Raw genomic sequence first — 9,642 nt, 5'->3', positions numbered from 1 at the left:
ATACCCTTCGGTTGGTTGATGATGCATGGAGGGGATTGTAACCATGGCAATGAGACGATATACGATAGAATGAATGTAAAACTAATGTTCTCCCATGTTAACTATCACATAATTCACAATAAAACATTTAAGAAAAAAAAAAGAATGGCACAAATTTGTCTGAAGACTGGGGAAAGAACATATAGTTTCTCTCAACTCTAAAGTTCACCTTTAAAATTTCTGCACTGCATTTAGGAGTACAGACTTGCTAGACACACTTCTAGGGAGAGAAAAGAAGCCACAACAAAGAATAAATAAGCAATACCCAGTCAATTCCTGGTGTGGTGCTCTAGGTTAATGTGCTGGACTGCTAGGTCCGATTGAACTACAAGGTCAAGCAGTTCAAGCTCACCAGTTGCCCCTTGGAAATCCTATACGGGGTGGCTATGGGTTGGAACCAACTAGACTTACTTAACAGCAGCACTATCAATTAATCAATGTATTTTAAACACCTACTCTGGACTAGGGATTAAAAGAAATAATGGTTCTTTTCCTGGAAAAAACTGCCTAAGGTGATCTTGGAAATCAAAAACGTATGAGTGAAAAGCTAGTAATAGGACATGTTTCTCACAGGGGTCTATGTTTGTTGTTGTTAAGTGCTGTCGAATTGGTTCTGACTCATAGGGACCCTCTGCACAACAGAACAAAACCCTGACCAGTCCAGCACCATCCTCACAGTCATTGTTACCCTTTGACCCTTTGCTGCTGCCACTCTGCCAATCGTCTCACTAGGGGTCTTCTTTTTTTTTAGCTGACTCTCCACTTTATCAAAGCATGATGTCCTTCTCCAAAGACTAGACCCACCTGGTGTCCATGGTAGTTCTAATATTCTCCCTCAACACCATAACTCAAATGCAACAATTTTTCTACAGTCTTCCTTATTCAGTGTCCAACTCCCACATGGATAAGAGGCTATTGAAAATACCATGGCTTGGATCAGGCCCATATTAGTGCTCAATCTGACATCTTTGCTCTCCAATACTTTAAAGCGGCCTTGTGCAGCAGATTTGCCTAATGCAATATGTTGTTTGATTTCTTGATTACTGCTTCCATAAGTGCTGATTGTGGATCCAAGCAAAATGAAATCTTTGACAACTTCAATCTTTTCTCCATTTGCTGTTGTTATTAGCACTGTTGAATCAGCACCAACTCATAACAACCTTATGCACAATAGAACAAAACACTGCCAGGTCCTGCGCCAATCTCACAATCGTTGCTATGTTTGAGCCCATTGCTGCGGACACTGTGCAAATCCATCCCATTAGGGGTCTTCTTCTTTTTCACTGACCCTCCATTTTACCAAGCATGATGTCTTTCTTCAAAGACTAGTCCCTCCTGATAACATGTCCTAAATATGAGAGATAAAGCCTTACCATCCTGGCTATGAAGCATTGAACTGCACTTCTTTCAACACAGATTTTTTTTGTTCTTCTGGAAGTCCATGGCATTTTTAATATTCTCCTCCAGCACCACAATTCAGATGCATCAATTCCTCTAAGGTTTTCCTCATTCACTGTCCAATTTTCACGTGCATATGAAGCTATTGAAAGTACCATATCTTGGGTCAGGTGCACCTTAGTTCTCAAATTGACATCTTTGCTCTTCAACACATTAAAGAGGTCTTGTGCAGGCAAATCTGCTGCAAAAGAACTTTTTAAAGTATTGAAGAGCAGAGATGTCAGCTTGAGGACTAAGGTGCGCCTGACCCAGGCTATTGTGTTTTCAATAGCCTCATATGGATGTGAAAGCTGGACAGTGAATAAGGAAGATTGTAGAAGAATTGATGCCTTTGAGTTGTGGTGTTGGAGGAGAATACTGAAAGTGCCATGGACTGCAAAAGAACCAACAGATCTGTTTTGGAAGAAGTGCAGCCAGAGTGCTCCTTGGAGGCCAAGATGGCTAAGCTTCATCTCTCATACTTTGGATATATTGTCCGGAGGAAACAGTCGCTGGAGAAGGATGTCATGCTGGGTAAGGTGGAGGGTCAGAGAAAAAGAGGAAGACCCCTAACGAGATGGATTGGCCAGGTGGCATCATTGATGGACTCAAGTGTGGCAGCGGTAGAGAGGTTGGCCCAGGATCGGACATTGTTTTGTTCTGCTGTGCATGGGGTCACTATGAGTCAGTTCCGACTCGATGACACCTGACAACAACAAATATGTCATTTGATTTCTTGACTGCTGCTTCCATGAGTGTGAATGGGGAAAGAAGTTACAGTTGTCTTTGACAACTTCAATCTTCTCTCCATGTATCTTGATGCTATTTATTGGTACAGTTGTGAGGATTTTTGTTTTCTTTACATTTAGGTGCAACCCTTATTTAAGGCTCTGGCCTCTGATCTTCATCAGTAAATATTACAAGTCCTCTTCACTTTCAGTAAGCAAGGTTGTACCTTCTGCATATCGCAGGTTGTTGGTGAGTCTTCCTCCAATCCTGATGCCACGCTCTTCTTTACATAGTCCAGTTTCTCAGATTTTTTGCTCAGCACACAGGTTGAATAAGTATGGTGAAAGAATTCAACCCTGTGGCATACCTTTCATGATTTTAAACTACTCACTGACCCATTGTTCTGTTTGAACAATTGCCTCTTCACCTATTTACAAGTTGCTCATGAGCACAAATAAGCGTTCCAGAATATTCATTCTCCACAATGTTGTCCATAGCTTGTCATGATCCACACAATTAAAAGCATTTGTGTAGTCAATAAAACACAGGTAAACATCTTTCTGGTATTCTCTGCTTTCACCCAAGATCCATCTGATATCAGCAATAATAATATCCCTCGTTCCATGTCTCATCTGAATCTAGCTTGAACCTCTGGCAGCTTCCTATTAATGTACTGCTGTAGCCATTTTTTAATTATAGCAAAATTTTTCTTGTGTGTGATATTAATGATATTGTCTGATGATTTCTCCATTTATCATGATGTTATTTATTGATCCAATATAGAGGATTTTTGTTTTATTTTCATTAAGGTGCAATCCATACTGAAGGCTGTGGTCTTTGATCTTCATCAGTAGTTTAATTTCTCTTCACTTTTTGTATCATCTGCATATGGCAGGTTGTTAATGAGTCTTCCTCCAGTCCTGATGCCACTTTCTTCTTCATATAATTCAGCTTGTTGGATTATTTGCTCAGCATACAGATTGAATAAATATGGTGAAAGAATACAACCCTATCCTTTATACCATTCTATATAACAGCCATAATACCGTCTCTAAATCTCTAGCTGCCATGCCTATGAAGATACAGAAAACGGTAAAAACTCATGATAGTAGGAAAATACAAGTTTTCAGAACATGATTCTCCAATCACTGGAAATAGTGATGAAGTTATTAGAAAAGCATGTAACTTTTCTTATGCTTTATCTCATGAAACAGTCAAATCAGCCCAACTGAAAGAGGGGAGTGTCCCTCCACACCCCCAAGAACCAAAAGCACAGGATTAGGAATCCCATGAGACCTAGCAGTCGCTCTACTAGGACATATTGCCTTTGGATGTAGTGAGGGTGCTTCACAGAGAAACCAGTCCTAGGGCTGCACAGAACACTTCAAGGCGGCCCTCTGTATTCATTTGTGCTGACACTATCTACACAGGCAATAGGAATATGGCATGGAAGTGGTTATACCATTGCTAGGTGCTAGTTGGGATCAACTATCAACACTCACAGAAGCAGCAGTCAAGAAATCAAACAACGTATTGCATTAGGCAAATCTGCTGCAAAAGACCTTTTTAAAATATTGAAGAGCAAAGATGTCAGCTTGAGGACTAAGGTGTACCTGACCCAAGCCATGGTATTTTCAATAACCTCATATGCATACAAAAGCTGGACAGTGAATAAGGAAGACTGTAGAAGAATTGATGCTTTTGAGTTATGGTGTTGGAGGAGAATATTGAAGGTGCCATGGGCTGCCAAAAGAACCAATAGATCCATTTTGGAAGAAGTGTAGCCAGAGTGCTCCTTGGAGGCCAGGATGGCCTTCGTCTCTCATACTTTAGGCATATTGTCAAGAAGGACCAGTCACTGGAGAGGAAGGATATCATGTTTGGTAAGGCGGAGGGTTGGTCAAGTGGCAGCATCGATGGACTCAAGTGTGGAAACAATAGTGAGGTTGGCCCAAGATCGGGCAGTGTTTCGTTCTGCTGTGCATAAGGTCACTATGGGTCGGTACCGACTTGATGGCACCTAACAACAACAACAACAACAACAACAGGTGGGACCTACTTCTACAGAACTGTCTGAGAATGAAATATTAATGCGATCACCTGCATCCAACTCAAGCTAGGGGTGATATTGTTGTTAAGTGTCATCAAGTCACTTCTAACTAGTGGTGGTGGTGGTTATGTGCCGTGGAGTTGGTTCCGACTCACAGAGACCCTGTATAGGATATCCAAGGCTGTAAATCTTTATGGGAGCAGAAATCCTCATCTTTCTCTCACAGAACAGCTGGTAGTTTCAAATTGCTGATCTTGAGGTTCGCAGCCTGACTCATAACCACTATGCTACCAGAGCTCCTTGGGACCCTGTATAGGGTTTCCAAGGAGTAGCTGGTGGGTTTCAACCACCAACCTTGTGGTTAGCAGGGATTACATAGAGATGTTGTTACATGCTGTGAAGTAGGTTCCGACTCATAGAAACCCTGTATAGGGTTTTTGAGAGTGGCTGGTGGGTTTAAACAGCTGTCCTTGCAGTTCCCAGTCCAGTGCTCATCTTACCATGCCACAAAAGGTCACTGAATGAGACACAGAGACTGGTTTTCATTTTCTAGCCCTACTGTCTTCCTGGATCAGATGTGGTTACATCCAAACACTTACACTTTGTGTTGATGCAGATCATCTGATTTTTTTTTGCTTCAGCAAAATCTCTGTAGGGACAGTGGGTCATCAATTCTACTACCAAAGGCCATCAGGCTACCAGCTCAAGGAAGGATGATTATTTGCAATTCTTAATCTCTGAAGATAATGGAGTGATGTCTATTACATTTTACAAGTAAAAGACAAAAGTTACCTTCCAAATTTTATAGCCAGTCACCAGAAAAGATGTTCTAATACATAGTTCAAATTTGACATAAGTAAATGAAATGTATCATTTTTTCTTTGAAGTTTTGTTCACTCTGTCATTTTCTATTTCAATGGATGGTATTTCCATGTGCTTACTTCCATGGGCCTTGCTGTAGGATAAGCACTGGACTGCTACTATAAGGTTGACAGTTCACCCACCAGCTGCTCTTGGAAAACCTATACAGGGTCACTCAAAGTCAAAATCTGCTTCATGACAAACAACAACTTTCCCAAACCAGCCATCAGGAAAGACTATGTTTGTCTTCTCCTTCCTCAGGTCCCACATCAAGTACTAAGGTGCACCATCTGTATGTTCTAATTATCTCCTCAATCCTGTCTTTTTCTAGAGTCCCAATTCGCCCCTGGAGTCCTGGTGTGGCGCTGTGGGTTAATGCAAACTGCAAAGTCGTTTGAACTGCAAGGTCGGTGGTTCAAGCTCACCAGCTGCTCCTCGGAAACCCTATACAGGGTCACTAAGGGTTGGAACCGACAGCACTTAACAACAACAATACTCCCCTAGTTGAGACCACTATCAGCTCCCCACTGGGTGTTAACATGCACTCCTAGTCTATCTCCCAGATTCTAGCCTTGCTTTCCCTCTATCCACCCGTCAATGAAATCAAGCACTTTTCTTGCAAAAAAAAATCTTTCTGTGGCTCCCTGCCCAAATCCAAACCCAATGCTGTCCAGTAGATTCTGACTCTTGGTGACCCTGCAGGACAGAGTAGAAGGACTCCTTTGGGTTTCCAGAATTGTAAATCTTGTGTGGCACAGACAGCCTCATCGTTCACCTTTGATAGGTGTGAACCACTGGCCGTGTGGTAGCAGCCACATGTTCAACCCACTGTATCACCAGGACTTTAAAGATTGTTCACCCACCATTGTTTGCCTTCTTTCCTACCTTTCAGGGCCTGCCTGTCCCCCACTTTCCTCTCTAGATGTTTCTCTGACCCTTTTCCTATGTGTGCTCTATACACCTGTGTCTCCAGATACACCATGCTCTCCCTGATCATCCATGCTGCGAAATCACCTGGAATATTCTTCCTTTTCCTCACTTCCTTTTTCTGGCTAATTCCTATTCAATATCTAAACATCTGTTTAGATATTCCTGCTGTAATGAAGATTCCTAGAGCCCATGAAACTGGTTAGGTGTCACCCTCATGTAATTCTAGGGGGTGCTGTACTTCTATCATAACCTAATGTTATTACTGAAAGCCAATAGCCCATGTTCCCAAAAGAATGTATATGCAGTGTTGTTCCCATGCTTAGCAAAGTGCTTTGAGGTTAACGTCAGTATGGTAACGTCAGTAAATATTTTGAATGAAGAAATGAATGGATGGATAGGTAGATGTTCAACTACTCATAAAATATACTAATGCTGTACATTTTTTAATTAATATTTTATGGGAAAATAAATATATATTGCTTCCCTTCAAGGACATGGTGTGGAGTGGGATGGGGGGGAACAGCCCAAAAAGAAGTTGAAAGCAATTTCCTCCCCACCCCATCCCCTCCTTCCTGCTTCTCTTTTTTTTCCTTTTCTTTTTAACTGCCTTCCCTGTCACCCAAGTTAGCATTTGTCTATACTCTACCTGGAGAATAATTCTTCCTTCCTTTCCACCCTGGTAACCACTATAGAATATTTACTATAGAATGAAAACCTTCTCTTGGCTTTTTACAGTAGTGGTCTCATACTAGTAATCCCTTTGTGATTGACTAATTTCACTCAGCATAATGTTCTCTCGGTTCCTCCATGTTATGTGGTGTTTTGCAGAGTCATCGTTATTCTTCTATGTTGCATAATATTCCACTGTGTGCATGTACCAATATGTGCTCAACCATCCTTCTATTTATGGGCATTTAGACCGGCTCCGTCTTTTTGCTATTGTGAATAATGCTGCAGTGAAAATGTGTGTGCATAGATCTATTCGTGTTATGGCTGTTATTTCTTGAGGGTATATCCAAGTAGAGAGATTGAAGGATCACATGGTATTTCTATTTCCAACCTTCTGAGGTAGCGTCATACTGTTTTCCACAGTGGTTACACCAGCAGTGTAGGAGGGTCCCATAATCCCCACACCCTCTCAGTATTTGCTGTTTTCTATTTTTTAACTTAGCTGTTAATGCTGGCCACAGCATGTAACCACCACATAACCACCATTAATGCTGGGGTAAGATGGGATCTCGTTGTTGCTTTGAATTGCATTTTTCTAATAGCTAGTGATCATAAGTTTTTCATACATTTATTGGCCGCCTGATGTCTTCTTTGGTGAAGTGTCTGCTCATGTCCTCTGTCCATTTTTCAGTTGAGTTATTTGTCTTCTTCTTATTGAGAACGTTCTATAAATTTTAGACAGTAGTTCCTTATCTGAGATGCTATTACCCCCCAATTTTTTCCAATCTGTGGGTTCCCTTTTTACTCTTCTGATGCATATAAGTGGCTAATTTTTACAAAGTCCCAGCATATTTTATCTTCTGCTGTTTATGTGTTTTCAGTTATATTTGATAGTATGTTTATGCTATGAATCAGATCACCTAAGGTTGTCCTTATTTTTTCATTGATGATCTTTTTAGTGCTAGGATTTGAAGTTAGATCCTATTCCATGTTGAAGTCATTCTTGTGTATGGTGTGAGAGATGGGTCTTTTTCATTCTTCTTCAAATGAATTTCCAGTTTTGCCAGTACCATGTGTTGAAAAGACGGTCCCTTCCCCATTTTATGTGTTTCCATCTTTTGTCAAAGGTCAACTGAGTGGAGGTGGATGGATTTACTTGCGGGCTCTCAGTTCTGTGCCACTATCTATGTGTGTTTTGTTGTACCAGTACCAGGCTGTTTTGGTTATTGTGGCTATGTGGTAGGTTTTGAGATTGGGGAGCGAGAGGCTCCCTATTTTGTTCTTCTTTTTTAGTAATGTTTGCTTATCCAGGGTCGCTTTCCTTTCCATAAGAAGTTGGTGACCAGTTTTTTCATCTTTTTTAAAAGGAATATATTTGGAGCATGGATTGGGATTGCATGATATCTATAGAGTGCTGTAGGTAGTGTTGATTTTTTCACAACATTGAGTCTTCCTATTCATGAGCATGGTATATTCTTCCATTTTTGTAGTTCTCTTTTGGTTTCTTGTAGTAGACTTTCATAGTTTTCTTTGCAGAGATCTTTCATTTCTCTGGTTAGATTTATCCCTATGTACATCTTTTGGGTGACTATTGCAAAAGGTATTGTTTGAAAAACATCATTTGAAGACACTTTAACCAAACCAGAGATTAATAAAAATTTGTGTTGTTAAGTGCCATAGAGTCAGATCCAACTAATAATGACTCTATACAGGATTTCTGGGGAGCAGTTGGTGGATTTGAATTGCCAACTTTGTAGTTTGAAGTCCAGTGCTGATTCCTACAGTGCCACACTAGGAAAAAAAGGACAATTCAAACAGATAAGAAAATTTCCTCTATGCAGTTTATAGCCCAACTTTAGGACTCTGGTTGAATTGTATCATTTCCAGATGGATTCTTTAGTCTCAGGGTAAAGTTTGGCCTTGTGTTATTTCAGTTAACTAGCCATCTTATTCTTTATTTTCCCAGTTCATATATATTTCTTCAACTATAATCTTTACTTAACAAATTAGATGGACTTTCTTGCCTTGTTTGATAGCTATTTAAAACAATAGCTGCTATTCTTCTTCCAGAACTTGCTAACAGTGACTATGTTTTTACTCAGTTGACACTGTGCCAGAAGAAATACTTAACAAGTCTCTCTCTCTTTTTTATTTCATAAAATAGTACAAAGTTACCTGGGGCAACACAATAGACATTTTTTGCTATTGAGCAGTTTGAATAACAATATTTATCATCTTTAAAACTTACTTTAAATGATTCTAAGAAGTTGTTTTATTGGGTTGTTGTTGTTGTTAAGTGTCTTCGAGTCAGTTCTGACTCACAGGGTTTCCATGCAGCAGCTAGGGAATTTGAACCGCTGACCTTGCAGTCTAGTGCAATATCCCACAGCACCACACCTATCACCAGAAGTCTCTTCTCAGCCTTGTTGTTGTAGTTGTTTAGTGCCATCGAGTCAGTTCTGACCCACAGCAACCCTGTAAAGGGTTTCCAAGGAACAGCTGGTGAGCTTGAACCGCCAGCCTAGCAGTTCAAATGGCTTTGCAGTCTGGCTCATTAGCTGTACTACGAAATGCATGCAATATGGTCTTCATAATATATCATGATGGTATAAAAATATATGGGAAATATCCACCTATGGTCAGCATAAAGGTTTTCATACTAACTTTAGTGGTTACCAGAGATGGGAGGGAAGGAAGAGTAATCCACTGACTAGTGGGTAGATGCATGTTAACTTGGGTGAAGGGAAAGGCAATATACAACAAGAGAAAGGTTGGAAAAGAATAATAAAGGGGAAGACACACAGAGGAGTACAAGAGTTAAAGGGAATGGGGGTAGATGCAGTTATATACACAACACACTGTAATAAGAGTGTTGTTTCTATGGAGTCTTGGTGTGGCACTGTGGGCTAATGCATCAGACTGCAAAG

Source organism: Chrysochloris asiatica, unplaced genomic scaffold, assembly GCF_000296735.1.
Source record: "Chrysochloris asiatica unplaced genomic scaffold, ChrAsi1.0 scaffold00006, whole genome shotgun sequence".
In the NCBI taxonomy this organism is placed as follows: domain Eukaryota; kingdom Metazoa; phylum Chordata; class Mammalia; order Afrosoricida; family Chrysochloridae; genus Chrysochloris; species Chrysochloris asiatica.
This window is presented reverse-complemented; position numbering follows the sequence as displayed.